At 44.4% G+C, this 22,679-nt stretch overlaps 1 long non-coding RNA gene across 1 annotated transcript; it reads right to left on the reverse strand.

The window, feature by feature from the left end:
- Window positions 1–4: 4 nt before the first annotated feature.
- On the reverse strand, window positions 5–13,953 carry LOC131398074 (uncharacterized). Its single transcript, XR_009216823.1, has 3 exons — window positions 13,698–13,953; window positions 10,430–10,595; window positions 5–91 (listed from the first exon to the last, which is right to left on the reverse strand). It is a non-coding gene; the product is annotated as an uncharacterized LOC131398074 (long non-coding RNA).
- Between the last annotated feature and the right edge of the window lie 8,726 nt (window positions 13,954–22,679).

The following is a 22,679-nucleotide window of genomic DNA, read 5'->3' on the forward strand; positions in this document are numbered from 1 at the left end:
GGCGCGGGGCCTCCTGCAGTTTCGGCAGCCGCCTCACTGACCACAGGCCTTCTTTCCTTAAATCTGCTATTCGCTGATGGATCTGGTTCTCCTGCAAGACAGGAGCAGGACCAACTGCGTAAAATGGAGTCACAGATCAGATTAGAGTCCTATCCTTGCATTGCTCATTTAGACTAAGAAACTGAACAGACACAGGCGAGCGGTCTTGCACTTCCCCAAAGCCATCACCGTGGAGATTCCTCCTTGCGGCTCTGCTGTATCTGTCAGCGCTAATTGCACAGAACCTGGATCTATGGTGTTCAGTGTACCCCCAGTGTGTCTTGCCGCACTGATATTCCACCTTCATGAGGATTTAAAACGTAAATGAGGAAGTTACTATTGTCCCTTTCTTACAGAGAAGAAAACAGCATCACAGAGAAAAGCTATAACTTAGGCAATATCTCATGGCTAGTTAGTAAAAAGTTTTAAAAAATATTTGGCTATTCTGAGTCCTAACCCAGCACATGTTCTGTCAAAACCTGTTATCTCTAGTGAGGCCGGCCCAGTGGCGCAGCAGTTAAATGTGCGCACTCCGCTTCAGCGGCCCGGGGTTCACAGGTTCGGATCCCGGGCGCGCACCGACGCACTGCTTGTCAAGCCATGCTGTGGCGGTGTCCCATATAAAGTAGAGGAAGATGGGCACGGATGTTAGCCCAGGGCCAGTCTTCCTCACACACACAAAAACCCTGTTATCTAGCATTGATAACTAAACACAATTATTGTTAACCTATCTTGACTTCAGAATAGAATCCATTTCCAATTCTTTCCATTTCCAACTATTCTTAGAATTACAGTAAAATAAAATATACTCTAATATTCAACACAAAACAGGGCCAAGATGGAATTAGCCCATTATAGCCTATCTTTCCCACCAATTACAACTAAAAACTTTAGTTAAACTACAAAAAGCAAATACTCTGAAAAGTAAACAAAAGCAAGAGGATTGTGGAGAAGATTTAAAACTTAGAGAAGTAAACTACATGGAGGTGAGTTTCCAGGTTTTCTTTCCTATTTTCTCTCATGGCTTTGCCCCAAGGGTGGACCCTAGATGAGAAGCTGGGCAGCGGCCATGGTACACGCAGCTAAAACGGGAACCCTGACTTAGAGCTGGTCAGTCAGAAGTGCTGGGGCCAACCTGGGACTTGCAATTAGTGTATGAAGTGCTGGGGGCAGTCTTGTGGGACTGAGCCCTTAACCTGTGGGATCTGACGCTGACTCCAGGCAGATAGTGTTGGAATTGAACTGAATTGTAGGACACCCAGCTGGTGTCGGAGAATTGGTCAGTGTGGGAAAACTCCACATATTTGGTGGCTAGAAGTGAAGTGTGAGAGCAAAGGAAAACAGCGAGTTTTATCCTAAACATTACCCATAATAATAAAAGGGTCAACTCATGAGAAGACATAACAATCCTGAACATGTATGTACTTAACAACAGAGCTACAATATACATCAAGCAAAACCAAGAGAACTGAAAGGAGAAACAGGCAAGTCTGTGATTGCAGCTGGAGATGTCCACATTCCTCTCACCATTCAACAGAAGAGGTAGATACAAAATCAGAGAACATCCAGACCCTACAGCATAATCAACCACTAGACCTACTTGGTATTTATAGAACACTCCACCCAACAACAGCAGAATACACATCCTTTTAAAGGACACATGGAATATTCACTAAGACAGACTATACTTCAAGCCATAAAATAAACTTAAGCAAATTTTTAAAGATTGAAATCATACAAAGTATGTTTTTATCATAATAAAAGATGTCCAGAAAACCTCAAATATTGGGATTTTATTTAATATTTAAATATTAAATAAAACATTTAAAGCACATAAAACTTTTGACAATAATTAACATATTACACATATTTAATCTCTATACCAAAAATGATAAAAGATCACATCTAAAATATCATTACAGGGCCGGCCCCGTGGCTTAGTGGTTAAGTGCGTGCGCTCCGCTGCTGGCGGCCTGGGTTCGGATCCCAGGTGCGCATCGACGCGCCACTTCTCCGGCCATGCTGAGGCCACGTCCCACATACAGCAACTAGAGGGATGTGCAGCTATGACATCAACTATCTACTGGGGCTTTGGGGGGAAAAATAAATAAACAAATAAAATCTTTAAAAAAATAAATAAATAAAATAAAATAAAATATCATTACAGGGACCAGCCCGGTGGCACAAGCGGTTAAGTGCACGCGCTCTGCTGTGGAGGCCCAGGTTCGCAGGTTCAGATCCCGGGCACGCATCGACACACTGCTTGTCCAGCCCTGCTGTGGCGGTGTCCCATATAAAGTAGAGGAAGATGGGCATGCTTGTTAGCTCAAGGCCAATCTCCCTCAGAAAAAAAGAGGAGGATTGGCATCAGATGTTAGCTCAGGGCTGATCTTCCTCACAAAAGAAAATAAATAAATAAAATAAAATATCATTACAAATGTATGACAAGGTTATACTTCAACGCCTTTAAGAAATACACAAAGCCTCTTAGAATGTAAAATCTCAGATTATTCTGCCAAATATATTTTTTCTTAGATTGAAATGTTAATAAAGGAAACTTCTATTCACAGTATCCCACCAAGCTAATAAATATAAAGTTATATCACACATATGTAACAGTAGTATGGTAATATTTCTTCAGAAGTATTATAAAATCTTTTCTTTTAGATTTGTTTAGATTATTATAAAAGTTATGTGCAGGTATTTCAAACTTTTAAAAATATATAAAAGGGCACATAAATTTATCCAGATAGTCCAATAAGATTTAAACTTTGTTTAGCATAGAATTCCTTAAAAACATACAAACACACATTTACATAACCAGCTCCCTTAGCTGCCAAAGGAAAATAAGGCTATTATACACACCTATAAAACCAGATGGTAGGTGATATTTAGGGTCACACCCTGACTGGGGTGATTGTTAGGTCATGCCCTGACTGGGTTGATGTTTAGGGTCACACTTTGACTGGAGTGATATTTAGGTTCAGATCCTGACTGGAGTGATACTTAGGTTCAAGTCCTAACTATGGTGATATTGAGGGTTTCACCCTGTCTGGAGTGCTTTTTTAGGTCATACCATGAATGGGGTGATATTTAGGGTCACATCCTGACTAGGGTGATTTTTAGGGTCACATTTATTTTGTGTGTGAGGAAGATTAGCCCTGAGCTAACATCTGTTGCCAATCCTCCTCTTTTTGCTGAGGAAGATTGGCCCTAGGCTAACATCTGTAACCATCTTCCTCTATTTTATATGGGACAGCACTTCAGCATGGCTTGATAAGTGGTGCGTTGGTCCACGCCCAGGATCCAAACCTGCGAACCCCAGGCCACCAAAGTGGAGCATGCGAACTCAACCACTAAACCACTACGCCAGACCCTAGGGTCACATTTTGACTGGAGTGATACTTAAGTTCAGATCCTGACTAGAGTGAAATATAGGGTTACATTCTGATTGGAGTGATATTTAGAGTCACACCACGAATAAGGTGATTTTTAGGGTCAGATCCTGACTGAGGTGATATTTAGGTTGAAACCCTGAGGGGAGTGATATTCAGGTTCACACCCTAACTTGAGTGATACTTACGGTCACACCCTGAATGGGGGGATTTTTAGGTTCACATCCTAACTGTGGTAATATTTAGGGTCACACCCTGCCTGAAGCGATTTTTAGGGTTGACAGCCTGACCAATGCGATGTTTAGGGTCTGATTCTGACTGAGGTGATTTTTAGGTTTATATCTGAACTTGGTGATACTTTGGGTCACTCTCTGCCTGGGGTGGTATTTAGGTTAGAGTGGTTCACACCCTAACTGGGGTGAAATTTAGGGTCACACCCTCACTGGGGTGATATTTAGGTTCACATTCTGATTGCAGAGATATTTAACTTCACACCTGCCTTAGATGATTTTTAGGTTCACACCTTGACTGAGGTGATAGTTAGCGTCATATCCTGACAAGGCAATATTGAGGTTTGGATACTGATGGGAGTGATATTGAGGTTCACACCCTAACTGGGGTGATATTTAGAGTCCCTCCTCTACTGGACTGATATTTAGATTCACATTCTGACTGGGGTGACATTTAGGTTTACACCTAGACTGAAATGATTTTTAGGTTCACACCTTTTTTGTGTGTGTGAGGAAGATCAGCCCTGAACTAACATCCATGCCCATCCGCCTCTTTTTGCTGAGGAAGACCGGCCCTGGGCTAACATTCGTGCCCATCTTCCTCTATTTTACATGGGATGCTGCCACAACATGGCCTGACAAGCAGTGCGTCAGTGCGCGCCCGGGATTGAACCTGGGCCGCCAGCAGCGGAGCGTGTGCACTTAACCACTATGCCATGGGGCTGGCCCCTAGGTTCACACCTTGACTGAGGTGATATTTAGGGCCAGATCATGACTAGGCGATATTTAGTTTTAGAATCTGCTGGGAGCGATATTTAGGTTCTATCCTAACTGGGGTGATAGTCAAGGTTACAGCGTGACTGTGGTCTTATTTAGACTCACACCCTGACAGGCGTGATTTTTATGGTCACACCCTGACTGGAGTGATTTTTAGGGTCAACATCCTGATTGGGGTGACACTTAGGGTCACCCCTGACCAGGTGATATTTAGAGTCCCACACTGACTGGAGTGATATTTAGATTCACATTCTGACTGGAGTGATATTTAAGTTCACACCCTGCCTAAGGTGATTTTTAGGTTTACATCATGCCTGAGGTGATATCTAGGGTCAGATCCTGACTATGATGATACTTAAGGTAACACCTCGACCAGATTGATATTTAGGTTCTCAGTTAGACTGGAATGATATTTAGGTTAAGATCCTGACTGGAGTGATATTTAAGAGTCACACCTTGAATGAAATGATTTTTAGGGTTAACAGCCAGATTGAGGTGATATTTAGGGTCAGATCCTGACTAGACGATATTGAGGTTTAGATCCAGATGGGAGTGATATTTAGGTTCACACTCTAACTGGGGTAGTATTTAGCATCATACCCTCACTGGAATGATTTTTTGGCCTCATCCACACTAGGGTGATATTTAGAGTCCCCCTGACTGGGGTGATATTAAGGTATACATTCTGACTGAAGTGATACTTATGTTCACATTCTGACTGGAATGATATTTAGCTTCTTACCCTGACTGAGGTGATCTTTAGATTCACACCTTAACGCCATGTGATATTTAGGTACAGATCTTGACTGAGGTGATATTTAGGTTTACATCCTGACTGGGGTTATCTTAAGGGTCACTCCCTGACTGGTGTAATATTTATGGGTACACCCTGACTGGAGTAATATATAAGTCCACACCCTGATTGAAGTTATTTTTAGGTTCACACAGTGACTGAAGTGATATTTAGGGTCAAATATTGACTGGGGTGACATTATATTGAAGTCCTGAATGGAGTGATATTTGGGTTCACACCCCGACTAAAGTGATTTTTAAGGTTAACATCATGACTGGGGTGAAATTAGGGTCACATCCTGACTGGAATGATATTTAGGCTCAGATCTTGACTGTAATGGTATTTATGTTCACACTTTAACTGGAATGCTATTTAGGTTCACATCCTGACTGAGGTGATTTTTAGGTTCATACCCTGACTGAGGTGATATTTAGCATCAGATCCTGACTGAGGTAATTTTAGGTTCAGATCCTGACAAGAGTAATATTTAGGTTCAGATCTTGACTAGAGTGATATTTAGATTAACACCCTAGCAGGGGTATTATTTAGTGTTACCCCCTGACTAGGTGATATTTTGAGTCCCACCTTGACTGGAGTGATAATTAGGTCACACTCTGACTGAGGTGATTTAGAGTCAAACCTTGATTGAGGTAATATTTAGAGTCAGATTCTGACTGAGGCAATATTTAAGGGGAGTGATATTCAGGTTCACACTCTAATTGGGGTGATATTAGAGTCACATCCTGACTGAAGTGCTATTTACAGTTAACAGCCTGACTGAGGTGATATTTAGGGTCAGATCTTCACTGAGGTGACTTTTAGGTTTACACTTTAACTGAGGTGATATTTAGGGTCACTCCCTGCCTGGGGTGATATTTAGGTTTAGCATGGTTCACACCCTAACTGGGGTGCAATATAGGGTCACATTCTCACTGGGGTGATACTTAGGTTCACATTCTGACTGAAGTGAGATTTAGGTTCAACCCCAACTAAGGTGATTTTTAGGTTTACACCTTCACTGAGGTGATACTAATTGTCACATTCTGACTGGGGTGATATTTAAGGAAACACTTTGACTGGATTTAAACTTAGGATCACTTCTTGACTGGAATGATAATTAGGTTCAGATCCTGACTGGAAGACATTTAGGTTCACACCCAGACTGAGGTTATTTTTAGATTCACACATTGACTGAGGTGATATTTAGGTTTAGATACTGACTGAGGGTATATTTAGGGTCACATCTTGACTGGAATGATATTTAGGTTCAGATCCTGACTGGAATGGTATTTAGGTTCATATACTGACTCAGGCAATTTTTACGTTCACATCTTAAGGGAGGTGATATTTAGGGTCAGATGCTGACTGAGGTGATATTTAGGGTCACACCCTGGCTGGGGTGATATTTAGAGTCACATACTTACTGGGGTGTTTTCTAGGGTCACATTGGGCCTGCAGTGATTTTTAGGGTTAACATCTTGACAGGGGTGATTGATATCACATCCTGAGTAGGGTGATATTTAGGGTCAAAACCTGATTGGCATGACATTTAGCTTCACTTCTTGACCAGAATGATATTTAAGTTTAGCTTCTGACTGGGGTGACATTTAGGTTCACATTCTGAGTGAAGACATATTTAGGTTCAGAACCTAACTGGGTTTATATTTAGGGTCATATCCTGACTGAGATGATATTTAGGGTCACATCCAGACTGGGATTATATTTAGGGTCACACTCTGACTGGAGGGATATTTAGGTTCACATCTTGAGTGAAATGATAATTAGGTTCAGATCCTGACCAGAGTGATATTTAGGTTCACACCCTGACTGAGGTTATTTTAGGTTCACACATTGACTGAGGCGATATTTAGGGCCACATCCTGACTGAAGTGATATTTAGGTTTAGATCCTGAATGAGGTTATATTTAGGGTTAGAGATAATTTGGGTGACATTTAGGGTCATGCCCTGACTGAGGTGATACTTAAGGTCACACTTTCACTAGAATCATATTTAGATTGACATCTTGACTGGAATGATATTTAGGTTCAGATCCTGACTCAGGAGATTTTTAGATTCACACCTTGACTAAGGTGATATTTAGGGTCAGATCCTGACTGAGGTAATATTTAGGTTAAGAATCAGATGGGAGTGCTATTTAGGTTCACATCCTAACTGTGGTAATATTTAGGGTCAAACCATGAATGAAGCGATTTTTAGGGTTAATAGCCTGACTGAGGCAATATTTAGGGTCTGATTCTGACTGAGGTGATTTTTAGGTTTACACTTTAACTTAGGTGATATTTAGGGTCACTCCCTGCCTGGATGATATTTAGGTTTAGAGTGGTTCACACTCTTAACTGGAGTGAAATTTAGGGACACTCCCTGACTGGGTTCATATTAGGGTCAGACCCTGACTAGGTGATACTTCGAGGTCTACCTTGACTGGGGTGATATTTAGGTTCACATTGTAATTGAAGTGTAATTTAGGTACACATTGTGACTGGAGTGATATCTGGGTTCACACCCTGACTGGGGTGATATTTAGGGTCACACCCTGACTGGGGTGATATTTAGTTCAGTTCCTGACTGGAGTGATATTAGGTTCATCCCTTGACTGAAGTGATTTTTAGGGTTAACATCCTGCCTGAGGAGCTATTTAGGGAAAGATCCTGACTGGAGTGATATTTAGGTTCACACCTTGACTGAAATAATATTTAGGTTCACATCTTGACTGAAATGATATTTAGGTTCACATCTTGACTGAAATGATATTTAGGTTCACATCTTGACTGAAATGATATTTAGGTTTAGATCCTGAGTGGAAAATTTAGGTGCACACACTGACTGAGGTGATATTTAGGTTTACATCTAACAGAGGTGATATTTAGGGTCAGATCATGACTGAGGTTATATTTAGGTTTAGATTCTCACTGGGGTGAAACTTACATTCACACCTTGACTGGAGTGATTTTTATGGTCACATCCAGACTATGGTGATATTTTGGGTCTTACTCTGACTGAGGAGATTTTTAGCGTCACACCTTGACTGTAGTGATTTTTAGGGTCACATACTGATTGGGGTGATATTTAGGGTCACACCTTGACTGCAATGATATTTAGGGTTATCCTGACCGGGATGGTATTTAAGTTCAGGTCCTGACTGGAATGTTATTTAAGTTCACATGCTAACCAGAGTGATATTTAGGTTCACATCCAGACTGAGGTGATTTTTAGGTTCATACCTTGACTGAGGTAATATTTAGGGTCAGATCCTGACTGAGGTAATATTTAGGTTAAGATCCTGACTGGGGTGATAATTAGATTCACACTCTACCTAGGGTGATATTTAAGGTCATCCCCTGACTTGGTGATATTCAGCATCCCACCTTAACTGGAGTGATATTTAAGTACACATTATGACGGGAGTGATATTTAGGGTCTCACACTAACTGAAGTGACTTTTAGGGTTAACAGCCTGACTGAAGTGATATTTAGTGCCAGATCCTGACTGAGGTGATTTTCAGGTTTACACGTTAACTGAAGATGTTTAGGGTCACTCCCTGCAGGGGGTTATATTTAGATTTAGGGTGGTTCACATCCTAACTGGAGTGAATTTTAGGGTCACTCACTGACTGGGGTGATTAGGATCACACCCTGACTAGGTGATATTTAGAGTTCCACCTTGACTGGAGTGATATTTAGGTTCCACCCTGACTGGGGTGATATTTAGGGTCACACCCTGACTGCAGTGATATAGGTTCACATTCTTTTATTTTTTTATTTTTTATTTATTTATTTTTTTGTGAGGAAGATCAGTCCTAAACCAACATCTGATGCCAATCCTCCTCTTTTTGTGCACATCTTCCTCCACTTTATATGGGACGCCGCCACAGCATGGCTTGACAAGTGGTGTGTTGGTGCGTGCCTGGGATCTGATCCTGCGAACCCTGGGCTGCCAAAGCAGAGCGCTCGCACTTAACCGCTACGCCACTGGGCCGGCCCCCAGGTTCACATTCTGACTGAGGTGATATTTAGGGTCATTCCTGACTGGAGTGATATTTAGGTTCACATATTGACTAGAGTGACATTTAGGTTCTTACCGTGACTGAGGTGCTTTTTAGGTTCACACCTGGACTGAAATGATATTTAGGTTTATATCTTGACTGAGGTGATATTTAAGATCACACCCCGACTAGGGTGATTCTTAGGTTTAAATCCTGGCTTTTCCTCCAACTATCCATTTGTCCTTGGATAAATCACTTAAAACTCTGTATTAAGTTTTCAATTTGTTCAGTAAGGGGATCATAAAGACAATCTTAATTTTTAACATTATTTTAAAATTTCCAATATTCTAACCACCTAATTTTTATTTTCTCATTAAATCCACTAGGTGATTCCACTCTGTCTTTGAACTTGTAATACTGCTGCAGGGCCCTATATTTCCATGCAACATCCGGGGTTACCCATTCATTTTACATAATGTTGTGTTTGTGCCTGCTGTGTTTTTATATAATTTCCCTTAAGGACTAAATTAATCTTTATCTCTCTCCCAATCATCTAGCATGCTCCCCATCTAAAGTGTACTGAATAAGTACTCCAATTTTGTGATCAAGCTTTTTCTAACCAGCCAGATGTAACTCTACAATTAGTATTTATTCTAAGGGTAGGGTCATACTGAAGAAATAAATCTCAAAAGTAAAACTAATACCATCTTTTCTGGCCAATCACCAAAAAATCATCCCGAGCCCCTGAAGCCTGTGTGTCCCCCTCCCTATCTCACCCCTGCTCCCAGGCTTAAATATGACAACATGTGCAGCGGGGCCTGGCACTGAGCAGAAATAAAGACTGACAAGAAAAGGAGCAGGAAGGGGAGGAAAGGCAGGCTAACAGAACAAGGGAGGGTCAGAAAGGTCGGGAAGAGGGAGAGATGTGGACCACTCAGGTAGGATGCTCAAGGGTGCCCTGCAATACTTCCCACGCTGTTCACACCTTTAGATCCCTCCCTGCTCTTGACTCTGAGTGGGATGGCTAGTGTAAAAGAAGCACCAGACACACAGATAGGACTAATTTTCAAAAGATCTCTTCAATTACACTCTGCCATATTGAAAAATATATGCAGACTCTTCAATTTCCAAATTTCTCTAAGCAGCTTAATAACAAACTACTGGTCCCACTGAGAACTAAACTCTCTTACCAGCTCTATCTGCTCTGCACTTTTGTCCTCGGAGCTGTCCGGTGGCTGGACCTCTGCACTGTGGGCTGTGTTCTGAGCTCTGGGGACTGAGGTCACAGCTGGGCCCGACATCTCTGGATGCTACAGGAGACGTCGATTTGTTGCTTGCTGGGAGGGTGCCATCTGTCTGCACAGGACAGATGGACAGGGGCACTGAGGGTGGAGGAGACCAAGCAGGTAGCACGCTGGCTGGAAGGCGCTGAGCAGCCTGGCCAGTATCCAGCGATAGCGGTGTCAGTGCCACAGTCTGTCCAGGAAACAGCCAGTTATTCACCAGGTCGCACACTCTACAGCTCAAGAGCTCATTACATTTTCTACTCCACTAGAACTTTCAGCAAAACGTTGCTCTATGGCCCTAACCATTTAATTTTAAGTACCTAAGAGGTAAAAAACATTTAACAATAAAAACTACTCCTTCAAATTTACTGGGAATGCACATATGCACAAATCCTTAGACAGCACAACCAGGGTCACCCTGGCCTGATTGCACGTGGGGTCTGGTGAGCACTGGCGTGTGCCAGGCTGTAGGGAGAGCTCCACTGAATACCTGGGGTGCTGCCTGCCTGTGGGCCAGGACACGGGGTGCTGGCTGCAGAATGCTGGGGCAGCAAGAGCTGGCCTGGCAGCAGGGGCACAAGCGGCGAAGCTGGTAGCTGGGTCTTTTCTGGACCCTGGGGCTGTGCCTGCAGCTCTGGCAGGGGCTGCTGTGGCAGCTGCAGAGACATGGCAGCGGGGAGGCCAGCCCGGGGCAGCCTGCCGGGGAGCTGCAGAGGAGGAGTGTGCAAGTGGCCTTCTGCACTGGAGATCCTGTGGAGGGGTCGTACTGCTGCTGGCTTTGTTTCTGTCCTGTGAGCGAGCAGCCTGAGGGGTGGGAGGCATTTGTCCTGTAAGTGTGAGAAACCAAACCCAGACTCTCAATATTTCAAAGCATGATGGAAACTGACCTGGAGACACTGATGGACTTCACTGCTCCCCAAAACTGAATTACTTTCCCAAATGTCCACGGTCAGATGAATGGATGGACAAAATATGGCATACACAAACAATGGAATATTATTCAGCCTTAAACAGGAAGGAAATTCTGACACATGCTAGAACATGAAGGGACCTTGAGAACATTATGCTGAGTGAAATAAGCCAGTCACAAAAAGACGAACGCTGTGCGATTTCACACACATGAAGTTCCCAGAGGAGTCAAAGTCATAGAGACAGAAAGTAGAAGGGTGAGAGCCAGAGGTTGGGGGAGGGGGATGGGAGTTAGTGCTTAATGGGGACAGAGTTTCAGTTTGGGAAGATGAAAAGTTCTGGACATGGACGTTGGGGATGGTCGCACAATGAGAATGTACTTTAATGCCACCAAGCTGTACACTTAAAAATGGTAAAAAAACAAAAAACAAAAAAACTTCAAACTGTTCTAAGACAAGATCACATTTAAAAAAAAAAAATCATTTTTACAGCAGTTGTGCCTGTTGTAAAAGTTCTCAAAGCAGCCAATTTAAAAGATTTTATTTTACCTTATGCAAGCAAAAAAAAAAAAAAAAAAAAAAAGTAATTTCTAGAATCCAGTGGTGACTAACCTCTGCCTATGGCCATGAACCTAGCCCCTGTCACCACCCGTTGGGGTCGGCCCCAAAGCTGCCCCCACTCCCCAGCCACCTCCCTCCCTCCCGTCAGTCCTTCACCCTCCACAGGGCGGTCTTCCTCACGCTCAGTGACTCACTCGGACTGTTCTCAGATCCACAGCAGCCTTGGCTCAGCGCTTCTTTTCTCTGCCACCATGCTGTCCTTCTTCAGTCCCCCTTCACGTGCTACTCAAACCAGACAAGCAAACCTGCCTACACCTCGCCTTCTCTTCCCCGCTGTGCCTTTGCCTATAGGATCCCCAGTCCTGGAGGGTGCCCCCTTTGCCTCCCATCGCCCAAACCCCACTCTTCCAAGGCCCAGCTCAATCACCGCTTCCTCCAAGAAGCTTTCCCTGTTCCTCTTCACCAGAACTCATCTCTCCTCTGTCTCCGTTGCAGGGACGGACAAACTGCAGCCCGCGGGCCAAATCCACTCTGCCGTCTGTTTTGATAAATAGTTTCATTGGGACACAGCCTATCCATTCACTTGTCCACTGTCTGTGGCCACACGGCCTGCAAAGCCTGAAAGACCACAGATGGCTCTAGAATTAAAAGTAAAATTTGAAAGTCCCTTTGACTGCACGCAGGTGCATTGAGTGTCCAGCACATTTAAGGATAATCTCTAAGCCTGCACAAACACCATTAGCTTGCACACATGGCTGAGTAAACAAAACAGGCACAATCTGCCAAAAAACAATTTACACGTGGCAGAGCCTGCAATGGCCCCCAAATGCTAGCTGGATCCCCAGTCCCACCCCGGCACTCCAGGACCAGCACCCGCCAGCTGCCTCGACACAGATACCTTGTGCTGCCGGCACCAGCTGCTGGAGACGGCCTCCTGAAGTCGCCCCCGCATGCTGGAGGCCCAGCCCGGGGCGGCACACCTCCAGTCAAGGTCTCTTAGGAGAATCTGCGACATCACACTCCAGTCACAGCACAAGACGCTGAGCCAGCCTCTGTCTCAGAGTCCCTGCTGCACTACGCCTGCTTCTATCAGAAGTGCAGGCTACTGCGATGCTGCGGAATTACAGCTCAAGCGAGCAGCACACATCCGTCTACATGACGATCACCACAGGGGTAACCTCAATCACGCCAGACTTTTCGCGGATTGGATAAACTGCATCTTTTGAGATTATCCATCTCACTTTGCTCTGATTCCAAACCTGCTGTGGAATAATTCGCTCCCCAGGTATCTTGACATTCAAGTGGGTGACCTGGTCTTTCACGTGTTTGGTTCGTGAGTGTATTGATAAACCCAGAGCTGAGGGCCAGGTCCCAGGGCCCCTGGTCCGCCCCAGGTCCTGCCACTCCCTGTGTGCTGGGACGGCCTCCTATTCGAGAAGACGTCTTCACCACATCTCCCACTGCAACGCACTAACTGGCCAAACTGATAACAGCATGTTGAATTAGTTCGTTCTGAGTAAGAACAAACGAGTTCTGATTATCAGTGAAATAAGGCACAATCACTTTCCCGAGCCCATAGAACCCATTTATGACATACTTGTGGATTTTCCATTAAAAGGATAAAAAGTTGTGAAATAAAAGGCCAAAGGTATCAGGCAAGTGTCGTTTGTTTGTTTGTTGAACGCTGGTTAATTGCTACATACCTGCTAGTGTCAGTGTTTGCTGTCTCTTAAATGTTTCCATTTCCATGGTATTCATACTCCCAGGGACTGGAGTCCTCATGTGTATATGCTATCAGAAGACAAACATTTCAGAAGGTAAATGTACACTGACTTACATCACTTTGATTTTCAAAGAAGTACCTCCTCACTATCTCTCCAGTCTCTATAGCAAAGAACAAGATTTCACAGCTTAGAGCTACCAGCTGACGATTATAAATTCCAAAATACTCCATATTAGCCTTTGAACTTGACAGAAAAGAAAAAAAACTACTATCATTTGTTTCATACTTTTCTGTTTAACATCTACTAAACATAGTACAATAGAATTAGGCTTCAGAAGCAGGATCTGGGTAAGAAATGTAGTTATCACACTAACAAAAAGTCTAAGTTAGAATTAAAACATCAAAGATGTTAGTGTTAAAACTATCTAAGGCTTAAAAAAACAGTTGTATAAACTAGAGTAAAAAGTTATAATGTCAATAACTTTTTTGGAAAAAAATTAAACTCTAGTCCATAACATACCTTAACAAAAAACTTAAAAAAAAGTGGGGGTGGATCTGATGGCAAAGGCAAGCACTTCTTCATATGCAAACGAAATCTAAGTAATTAGGGAATAATACAAAAGGAAAATTCAGAAGTCTAAACATTTACTGAGCAGAGAGATCTGGGTTTCATAAAGTCTACCAAACATGAAAATATGTTTTGTAAGACCAACTCTTAACGGAAATAAGGACAAAATCATACAGACCACCACCAGGGGGGTATGGCACAGGCAAATCTGAAATGGACTAAAGGTATTTACTGCATTTTTATATTTTTATACTTGGGATAAGGCACAATAACCCTTTCCTCTTTGAAGAGCACACACTCAGTCTTTGCCTCGTCTGAGGGCAGGCTGCCTGCTGTATGCTGCCATAATCACTTCTGGCACACATCCTGAATCCTTATACAGAGATTTCTTCACCATCAACTGCATCAAAGTGACCTAGGGTGCTTTCATAAATATACGGACGACTACTTCTGAGACATGAAACCTATATGTATTGATCCTCGGGCATTATTCTTATATAAAACAACATTTTTTTTCCATATCCTAATATGTGAGATCCTTTCTCAAGCAGAATGTTCAGTTTCAGAGAGCTATCTAGAAGGGAGATTCATGATGAAAACCAGCATGCAGGACCATTTCAAAGATATATCAGAATGCTGCAGCCAGCTGAGTTTCAGAAATACTGAAAAAGCTGGAAAAGATACTTTAAAAAAAGAAAACTTTGCCTATAAAATTAGATAATCGCATTTCTTTGACTCAAAGTGTTAAAAAAATTTTGTTTTTATGTGAGTCCAAAGAGAATCTTAGGGTGTCAATGTATCTTTTAGCTACTTTGCTGCGTAAGGCAAGCTGGATAGGCCAAATTCCCCCTGACAAAGAACAGAAGGACAGGTCACAGCCCAAGGCCACAGCCCACAGGTGACCAGGCAGGTATCCCAGCCCATCAAGGCTTTGCTCTGCTCACATGTGGCCTCTTCAGAAAGCTCAATGCTTGGTGTACAATTCCTACCACTGGCTTCCTCCAGGAGAGGGCTCTGATGTGGGTCAACAGCGAGACAGAGGACCCTAGAAAGAGGAATTCTGAATAGAAGGAGCAAGGAGTTATAAAGAAATAGACAACCGCCCAGCCTCAGGATTTGGGCCAAGCCCTAGCTAACGACAGAGAGCGTGCCTCCTCAGCGTATTCCAGCAGACAGCATGAGGAGAGGGACCAAGTGGCCGGACTGGCCGTCCCGAGCCCAAACCCCAGCGGCACTCCAGCACCACCCAGCCGGCCAGCTGCATCTCCGGGGGCCCACATATCCGCCTCTCCCTAACAATCCACCAGACTGCAGATTAAAATAATGTTTGCACAACATCACCTATACAATATTCTTGCCAAAAATGTTTAAACTGAATCTAATATTGAGGAAACTCAGAAAAACCCAAGTTGTGGCAACTCTAAGAGCAACTGCCCTGGGCCCTTCAAAAACATCAGTGTCGTGAGAGAGAAGGAAGGAACAAATGCTGTTCTAGATGAAGGTAGGCGAGGCAGACATGGCAGCTAAAAGCACCGCAGGGCCCTCGTCTGAATCCTGGGTTGAAAACAACCCAGGTACAGAGGATATTCTGAGACAGGGGGGAAGTTTTAAATATTACTGCATCAAAGTTAATGGGTATGATATAGTATTATGGCCATGCAGGCAAACATCCTTGTTAGGAGATACATGACAAGTATTCAGAAATGAAACATCTGATCTAAAACTTGAACATGATTTGGAGAAAAAATGTGATGATAGACTGATAGACAGACAGATAAATTAGATATATTAGATAGAGACAGATAGACAGACACAGACAGAGATCACATAAATGTGAGAAATGTGAGTCTGGGTGAAGGGCTATTAGTATTCACTGCACTATTCTTTCTACATTTTCTGTAAGTTTGAATAACAATTTGGGGAAAACTCATAATGCTCTAGTATATGAAATGAAAACAGTTATAGAAAGTTTGACTTCACAATAATACAATATCAATTTAAAGTTGAAATAAAAATTTTAAAAGTGATTTTTGTAAAAATTCTGTATGTAAATAAATCAAATTGTTTCACACAAGCCCATAATATTTTAGCCACATTCCATAAAGACGCCATCACAAACGTGAGTTATAGTTCACACTCCCGGCCAACTGAAGCACCTAATGAGTATCCCACACATTTTGGCACGTTGCTGAAAGCAGTTTCACGCTTTATTATGCAATGTCCTGTACTCCTTCCAATATTTTCTAAACTATGTTCCAAGAAGACTCAAGGGCAGAAACTTGGAATGTTATTTCTTTTGTATCTGCTACAACGTAGATCACTAATGAGTTGGTGACAAAATATTTGTTAAGGTGAAAACCAAGGCTTCCTAAATGCTTCCATAGATAATGATCAATTTACAAAAATTAAAGAATTCACATTCCTCACGGCCAGTGGGTTTGAGACGCACACTGAACTCAATTTCAGTTGTTAAGAACACAGATGTGAGAAGGGAACTGAGCAGGCTTTGGTCTGTGTGTGGGTCCCAGTGCCCCCCAGGGCACAAATGGAGAGCGCCTTTCCACTCAGACAGCCCCACCTCTGCTCACAAGAGCCCCCTGTCCTTCTTCCACTTTCTCCAGGAGGACCCTTCCTCTGGGATTCTGCATGTGCTGCCAATGTCACATCTGTCACTCTGAAGTAAAGCTGTGTTGTAAATACTCCCTCCCTCACTAGTCAATTCTGTACCATCAACGGTGCCAGCTGATTGAACATTAAAACTGTGAGTGTCTTCAGCTATATGCACATATATATTCAGTGCATATTTTTCTATAAAAGTATACAGCACACCATTAGGATGGTTGCTATTATAATTTAAAAAACAGAAAATAAAGTGTTGGTGAGGAAGTAAAGAAACTGGAGCCCTTGTGCACTGCTGGTGGGAATGTAAAATGGTGCAGCCGCTATGGAAGACAGTATGGCAGTTACTCAAAAAATTAAACAACAAATCACCATGTGATCCAGCAATTCCACTTCTGGGGATAAACCCAAAAGAACTGAAAGCCGGGTCTCGAGATGTTTGCACACCCATGTCCACTGCAGCAGTATTCACAACAGCTAAATGTGGAAGCAACTCAAGCGTCCACTGACTGCTGAACAGACAAGGGAATACTACTCCATGCCTTAAAAAAGAAGGAAATTCTGACACATGCTACATCGTGAATCATTCTGCAAGTGAAATAAGCCAGTCACAAAAGGACAAACACTGTATGATCCCACTTACATGAGGACCTAGAGGAGTCAAATTCATAGGGACAGAAAGTAGAAGGGCAGGTGCCAGGGGCTGGGGGAGGGGGGATCGGGACTTGTTGTCTAATGGGGACAGAGTTTCAATTTGGAAAGTTCTGGAAACGGATGCTGGTGATGACTGCACAACAATGTGAACGTACCTAATGTCACTGAACTGTATGCTTACAAACGGCTAAAATGGTACATTTTATGTTCTGTGCAGTTTTTTCTCAGTTTACAGAAACAAAGTAACTGAGTTGTGGTTTCCAGGTACTTCCTTGTATTCTGAAACCTAGACTCATTGTTCTTTGCTACTCATCCCCTAAAACATGTCCAAAGAACAAAATAAACTCACTCCAGCAAGGAAATAATTTAGAAAATTTACTTCTTTTTTAAAAAGCACACAAAAAAAGAAAGGGGGAATGAGAGGCGAGCCCTGGCGGCCTAGTGGTTAAGTTAGGCGTGCTCCACTTTAGCCACCAGGGCTCGGTTCTCGGGCATGGACCTACACCACTCGTGTGTCAGCAGCCGCGCTGTGGTGGTGGTTAACAAACAAAAAGAGGAAGATTGGCAACAGATGTTAGCTTAGGGTGACTCTTCCTCAGGAAAAAAAAAAGGGGGGGGGATGAGGAGAAAAATCTGTCACAAAGAGGCCACAAGCATACAAAAAGTATAAAAAAGCAAATGTATCAGAAAAACAAATAAAACTGAAAAACATTCCAGCTGAAAAGTTAACAGATGTAAGCCAATGAACCAGAGACGAACACTTCTTAATTTCAATAGTAGGAAAAAAATAATAACATAATTCATGTATTAAAACTTTGAGACTTCATAAAGTCCTCTCAATATGTATTTTTAACTACAAAGGATGAGCTCTTAGAAAATATCTGCATTCTTCCAGAGAACACCAAACCCCCAAATCCGAGTGAGGAAAATCTGGGATGAGGCTACATTTGAGAACCTTGAAAAGCACCTGAAATGGTTGCTGCTGGGATGAAAAAGCAGCAGAAACATTTGGAGGAAGCTGGGTTGCTATAGCAACAGGAGTACCAGTCTGCCCATCCTTTCCTGTCACAACCTTTACCTGAGAGGAAATACTTGAAGACAAAGGAGGAAAAAGGGAAAATCATTTTTAAACTTTTCAAAGTTGACCAATACCTGCATTTCACACTCAGATGGTGAGTCTGCACCTGTTGGGACAGCGGTGAGGTAACCTGGATGTATGATGGAGATCCATGCTCAAACCGCCTCTGCTGGGCACTGAACTGAAAACCTGGAGAAGTGGGGCCGGGGAGCGGCAGAGGGGCGAGCGTGATCTGTGGGCTTCCTCCCACCACTGGTCCAACATTCTGAAGGGCGATGCTCACGTTCTGCCCAGCCACGGGACTCCTATTCACGAGCTGCTGAACTTGGTAACCGGGTGACTGGGGTGCAGACGGGCTCGCCGACGGCGCGAAGGGTGTGGCGGGGGACCGGGGTGGATTTGGATGGGCCTGCTGCTCCTCTCCTTCGCTGCCGGCGAAGGCCCTGGACCTCTGCAGCTGGTGCTGGACATTCTGAGGCCCGCTGCCATGGTGCATTATCACTTCTTTATGAAATAATTCCTAAAAAAATGCAGAAAAGATAAGATTCAGTGAGGCAAATTTTATTTCTAGTCATCTTTCTGAGTGCCCTACATGGGCATTTAGAAAGTCTGGCACCGTGTCAAAAGGCGTACCCTAATGACTTGCTTTAGAAGTAGGCAAGCCAGCTGCCGTGGTTAATAACAATTAGGCACAAAATGATTACTTCAGGGGGGCAAAACCTTTACAGGGGAGCAATTTCAGATTAAAATAACTGCTCAGCAAGACATGTTCAGTAACACTTTTCTACATCAAATTTTTCCTGAACTAAAGAAGGGGCTTAATTCAATTCTACTGGCTAGTGGCTTCTGAGCTGATTGACGGTAATGAGGACAGGGCAAGGAGGAGCAAGAGGAGACTAAAGACACTGGCTAACATTTACTGAGGCCAGTCCTCTGTGCTCCAGGCACGGCGCTCAAGGTTTTCCATCCCTCACCTCGCTGGCTGTTCATGAGAAAGCCATGAGGCCAATTCACATTCTACACAGAAGGAACTGAGGCCATGAGAGGGGAAGACCCCACTGAGCTATGAGGCAGTAGCCGTCTTCAGCCCCAGGCTCTCCAGCTCCAAGGCCGTGTGCCCACCATTGAGCCTAGCACCTGGATAAGTCCTAGCCAGACACAGCCTTGCCCTGAATCTGGATTTGGGTAGTGTTGACCCAACTCAGTGCTGGAGCACCAGGTCCCTGGATTTGAGCCTGTGTGAAGACTGAACACTCTGTTGACAGTTTTTAGCATCTACCCTGGAAACTAAGGGTGGAAACTAAATCCTAGAGGGACTCAGTGATTAGCACTTAGGGGCTAGCTGTCTGGTGGAAAACAGTGAGTGGAACTAGACAGGTTCTGAAGTAGTCACTCCAGAGACAGACCAGACACCTGGTGCACAGTGGGCCTGAAGCTCCTGCTGTGCCGACTTTCACCACCATGACTTCGAACTAAAGCCCAGGACACAGAAGATTCCCTACTGCCAAATATTTTTTAATAAAGTACATGTATTATAGACAAATGCATTTTATAAGACAGCTCAGATATCATTTTTCTCCATCACAATACATCATATAAATTCAGGGGAAACATTTAAAAGTTGCAATAACACCACCAACTACTGCAGCTGCCTTTGCCAAAGCTTGATGCTCAGAGATGTTCATGACAGTGTTTCATACGAAAATTGCATGTAAATTCAACACCAAATAGAAGGGAACAGTGGGTCAGTCCTGAGATGACATAGTTTACAGTCAAGGAAATTACTACAAAGAGTGTTTAAGTAAAATGTTTGTATTAGATTTCAAATGGAAAAATTCAAGACACAAAATTATGTAGTTTTTAAAGATTTAATAAAAAGACTCAAAATGTGTCAATAGATGGTTGTTGCTGGGTTAGGTGGATTATAATGATTTTTCTCCCTTTTTACACTTTTGCACTTTCTAAATGTTCTATAATTGGTATGTGGGTTTTTTTATATTCAGGAAAGAAAAAGTGTCTTTTTAAAAATTGCTTTTCCTTAGTAAGTAAGGCCAGGTAGGGAAATTTTGCACCTCTCTGAACTTGGTAAAACAATAATTTCTTAAAAGATGCAGAGAACCTGCCAGTGGGGCGTGATGGAATAAGACCGATATGTCCTCGCTACGGACTGCTGTGCAGCGATCAAGAGAATCAACTGTTGATCTGTCTCCCGTCTTGAACAGATGCTGGAGACACATCGCTAAGTGAAGAGAAAGGAAAGAGGAGAGAAGGAGTAAAGAAGACTAAGGAGGACAGACAGAAAGGAATTCTTACCTTTTCTACATTGTTCGAATTCTTATGAGGATGTATTTTGTAGTATTTAAAACTAACTTAAAAACATGGCTCATTCCAAGGTACAAGAAACATGACTTTGGCAAATCACAGTTTTCCGAAGTATCTTGAGATTCAAGGTCAGAAACTGGAACTTGCATTTCTCGCGCCGGTTTCCGTGAGGCGCGTCCACGCTGGGCAGTTCCTCCCACAGCCGCCGCAGGGGTCCGCGCGGGGCTGCTGCCGGGACCCCTGACCACGTGCCCTTCTGGGGGCAAAGCCGGCTCACCCCGACCACGGCCACAGCCGCCACACGCGCCGGCGGGTCAGCACCGCGGACAGCGGCCTCCCGGGGCGGGGTTCCCGGGGCGGGGGGGTCACAGAAATGGGCGTCACCGGGACGGGGTCACGGGAGAGAGGGGCGACTCCATCGTGGGCGGGGGTCACCGAGGCAGGGGTCACGGGGGGCGACTCCACCGTGAGGGGGGGCGGGGCGGCAGCGGGGGCCGAGGGGAAGGCTGCCCCGCCCCTCACGCCCGTCCCCTCCCGGCGCGGACACGCGGGCGTCACTCAGGCCGGCTCTGGCCCTTCGCACGCGGCGGCGGCCCAGGGGGCAGCCCGACCCACCGACCCAGACAAAACCGGCCGGCCCCAGTGCGCAGGCGCAGCGCAGACGCTCGGAGCTGGCGGGCGGGGCGGGACGGAGGACCCGGAGGAAGGGGGCGGGGCCTACACGCGGCCCTCCGTCGGCGCCTGCGCACTCCTCCGCCTCCCTTCCGCGGTCACCCGTGTGTACGCCTTCATTCCTCCAAGCGTGCTTGCGTCCAAGCTGAAGTCCGTTTTTCCGTCCGCCCGCCCACCCATCCATCGACCACTTACTGCCTGTTGCATTGACCAACCACATCTAGTACTTGCGCTCCTAGAACCTAGTGTCCCCGCGGAGAGGCGTGTATTAGTAAATACACGCCCCGATGGAAGGAAGGGCAGAGCAGCTGGTGCAGTGAGGTGCTGGTGGAGTGCCTATCTCAGACCGCGGGGAGGAGTCGGCGGATAGACGCTCGACAGGCTGAAAGCGAGGACCTGAGGATCCACAAGGATGGTTCTTTCTCTGGCCTGTGACCAGGGAAATGGGCTAGTGTGTCCTGGTTTCACTCTTGCTGCCTTTAATCACATCTCCACTGCAGACAGGGAGAGCTTTCAAAATTGTAAATCAAGTTGTCTTCCCAGCTTCAACCTTGCCCATATACTTAGAATGAAATCCTGATGGGTGTCATGACCTTGGCCGTTTCTTCTCAAGTATTTTATCCTCGAGCTGGCTGCTGGAATGGAACCTCCTTTTCTATTTTGCTCACAGCTATAGCTCCAGGGCCTAGACAAACTGCCACATAGTACACACTCAATAAACATCAGTTGAATAAACCAATAATTTATCCAGTCAAGTGGGACCTTTGGAAGATTAGTTTACTTTGAGGTGTGCAGCTGAGGGCAGAGCAGGGAAGAACTGCTGCCCAGAACCTATGGCAGAAGGGTTCCCTTCTCTCCCAAGGGCCCCTGAATCACAGTCCCCAGTCTGGAAAGTGGAGAGGGCACTGACACGGGATCTGAACACCTGATAGAGGTTAGAGTCAGTGAGAGATCTAAGTGAGACCTCTAAAGCTGGCATAGTCAGGTGGCCTGCTGGCAAGCCTACAGGGCGTGTTTTATGTTAATCTGAATTTAGATGCCCTATGTAT

Source organism: Diceros bicornis, chromosome 35, assembly GCF_020826845.1.
Source record: "Diceros bicornis minor isolate mBicDic1 chromosome 35, mDicBic1.mat.cur, whole genome shotgun sequence".
In the NCBI taxonomy this organism is placed as follows: domain Eukaryota; kingdom Metazoa; phylum Chordata; class Mammalia; order Perissodactyla; family Rhinocerotidae; genus Diceros; species Diceros bicornis.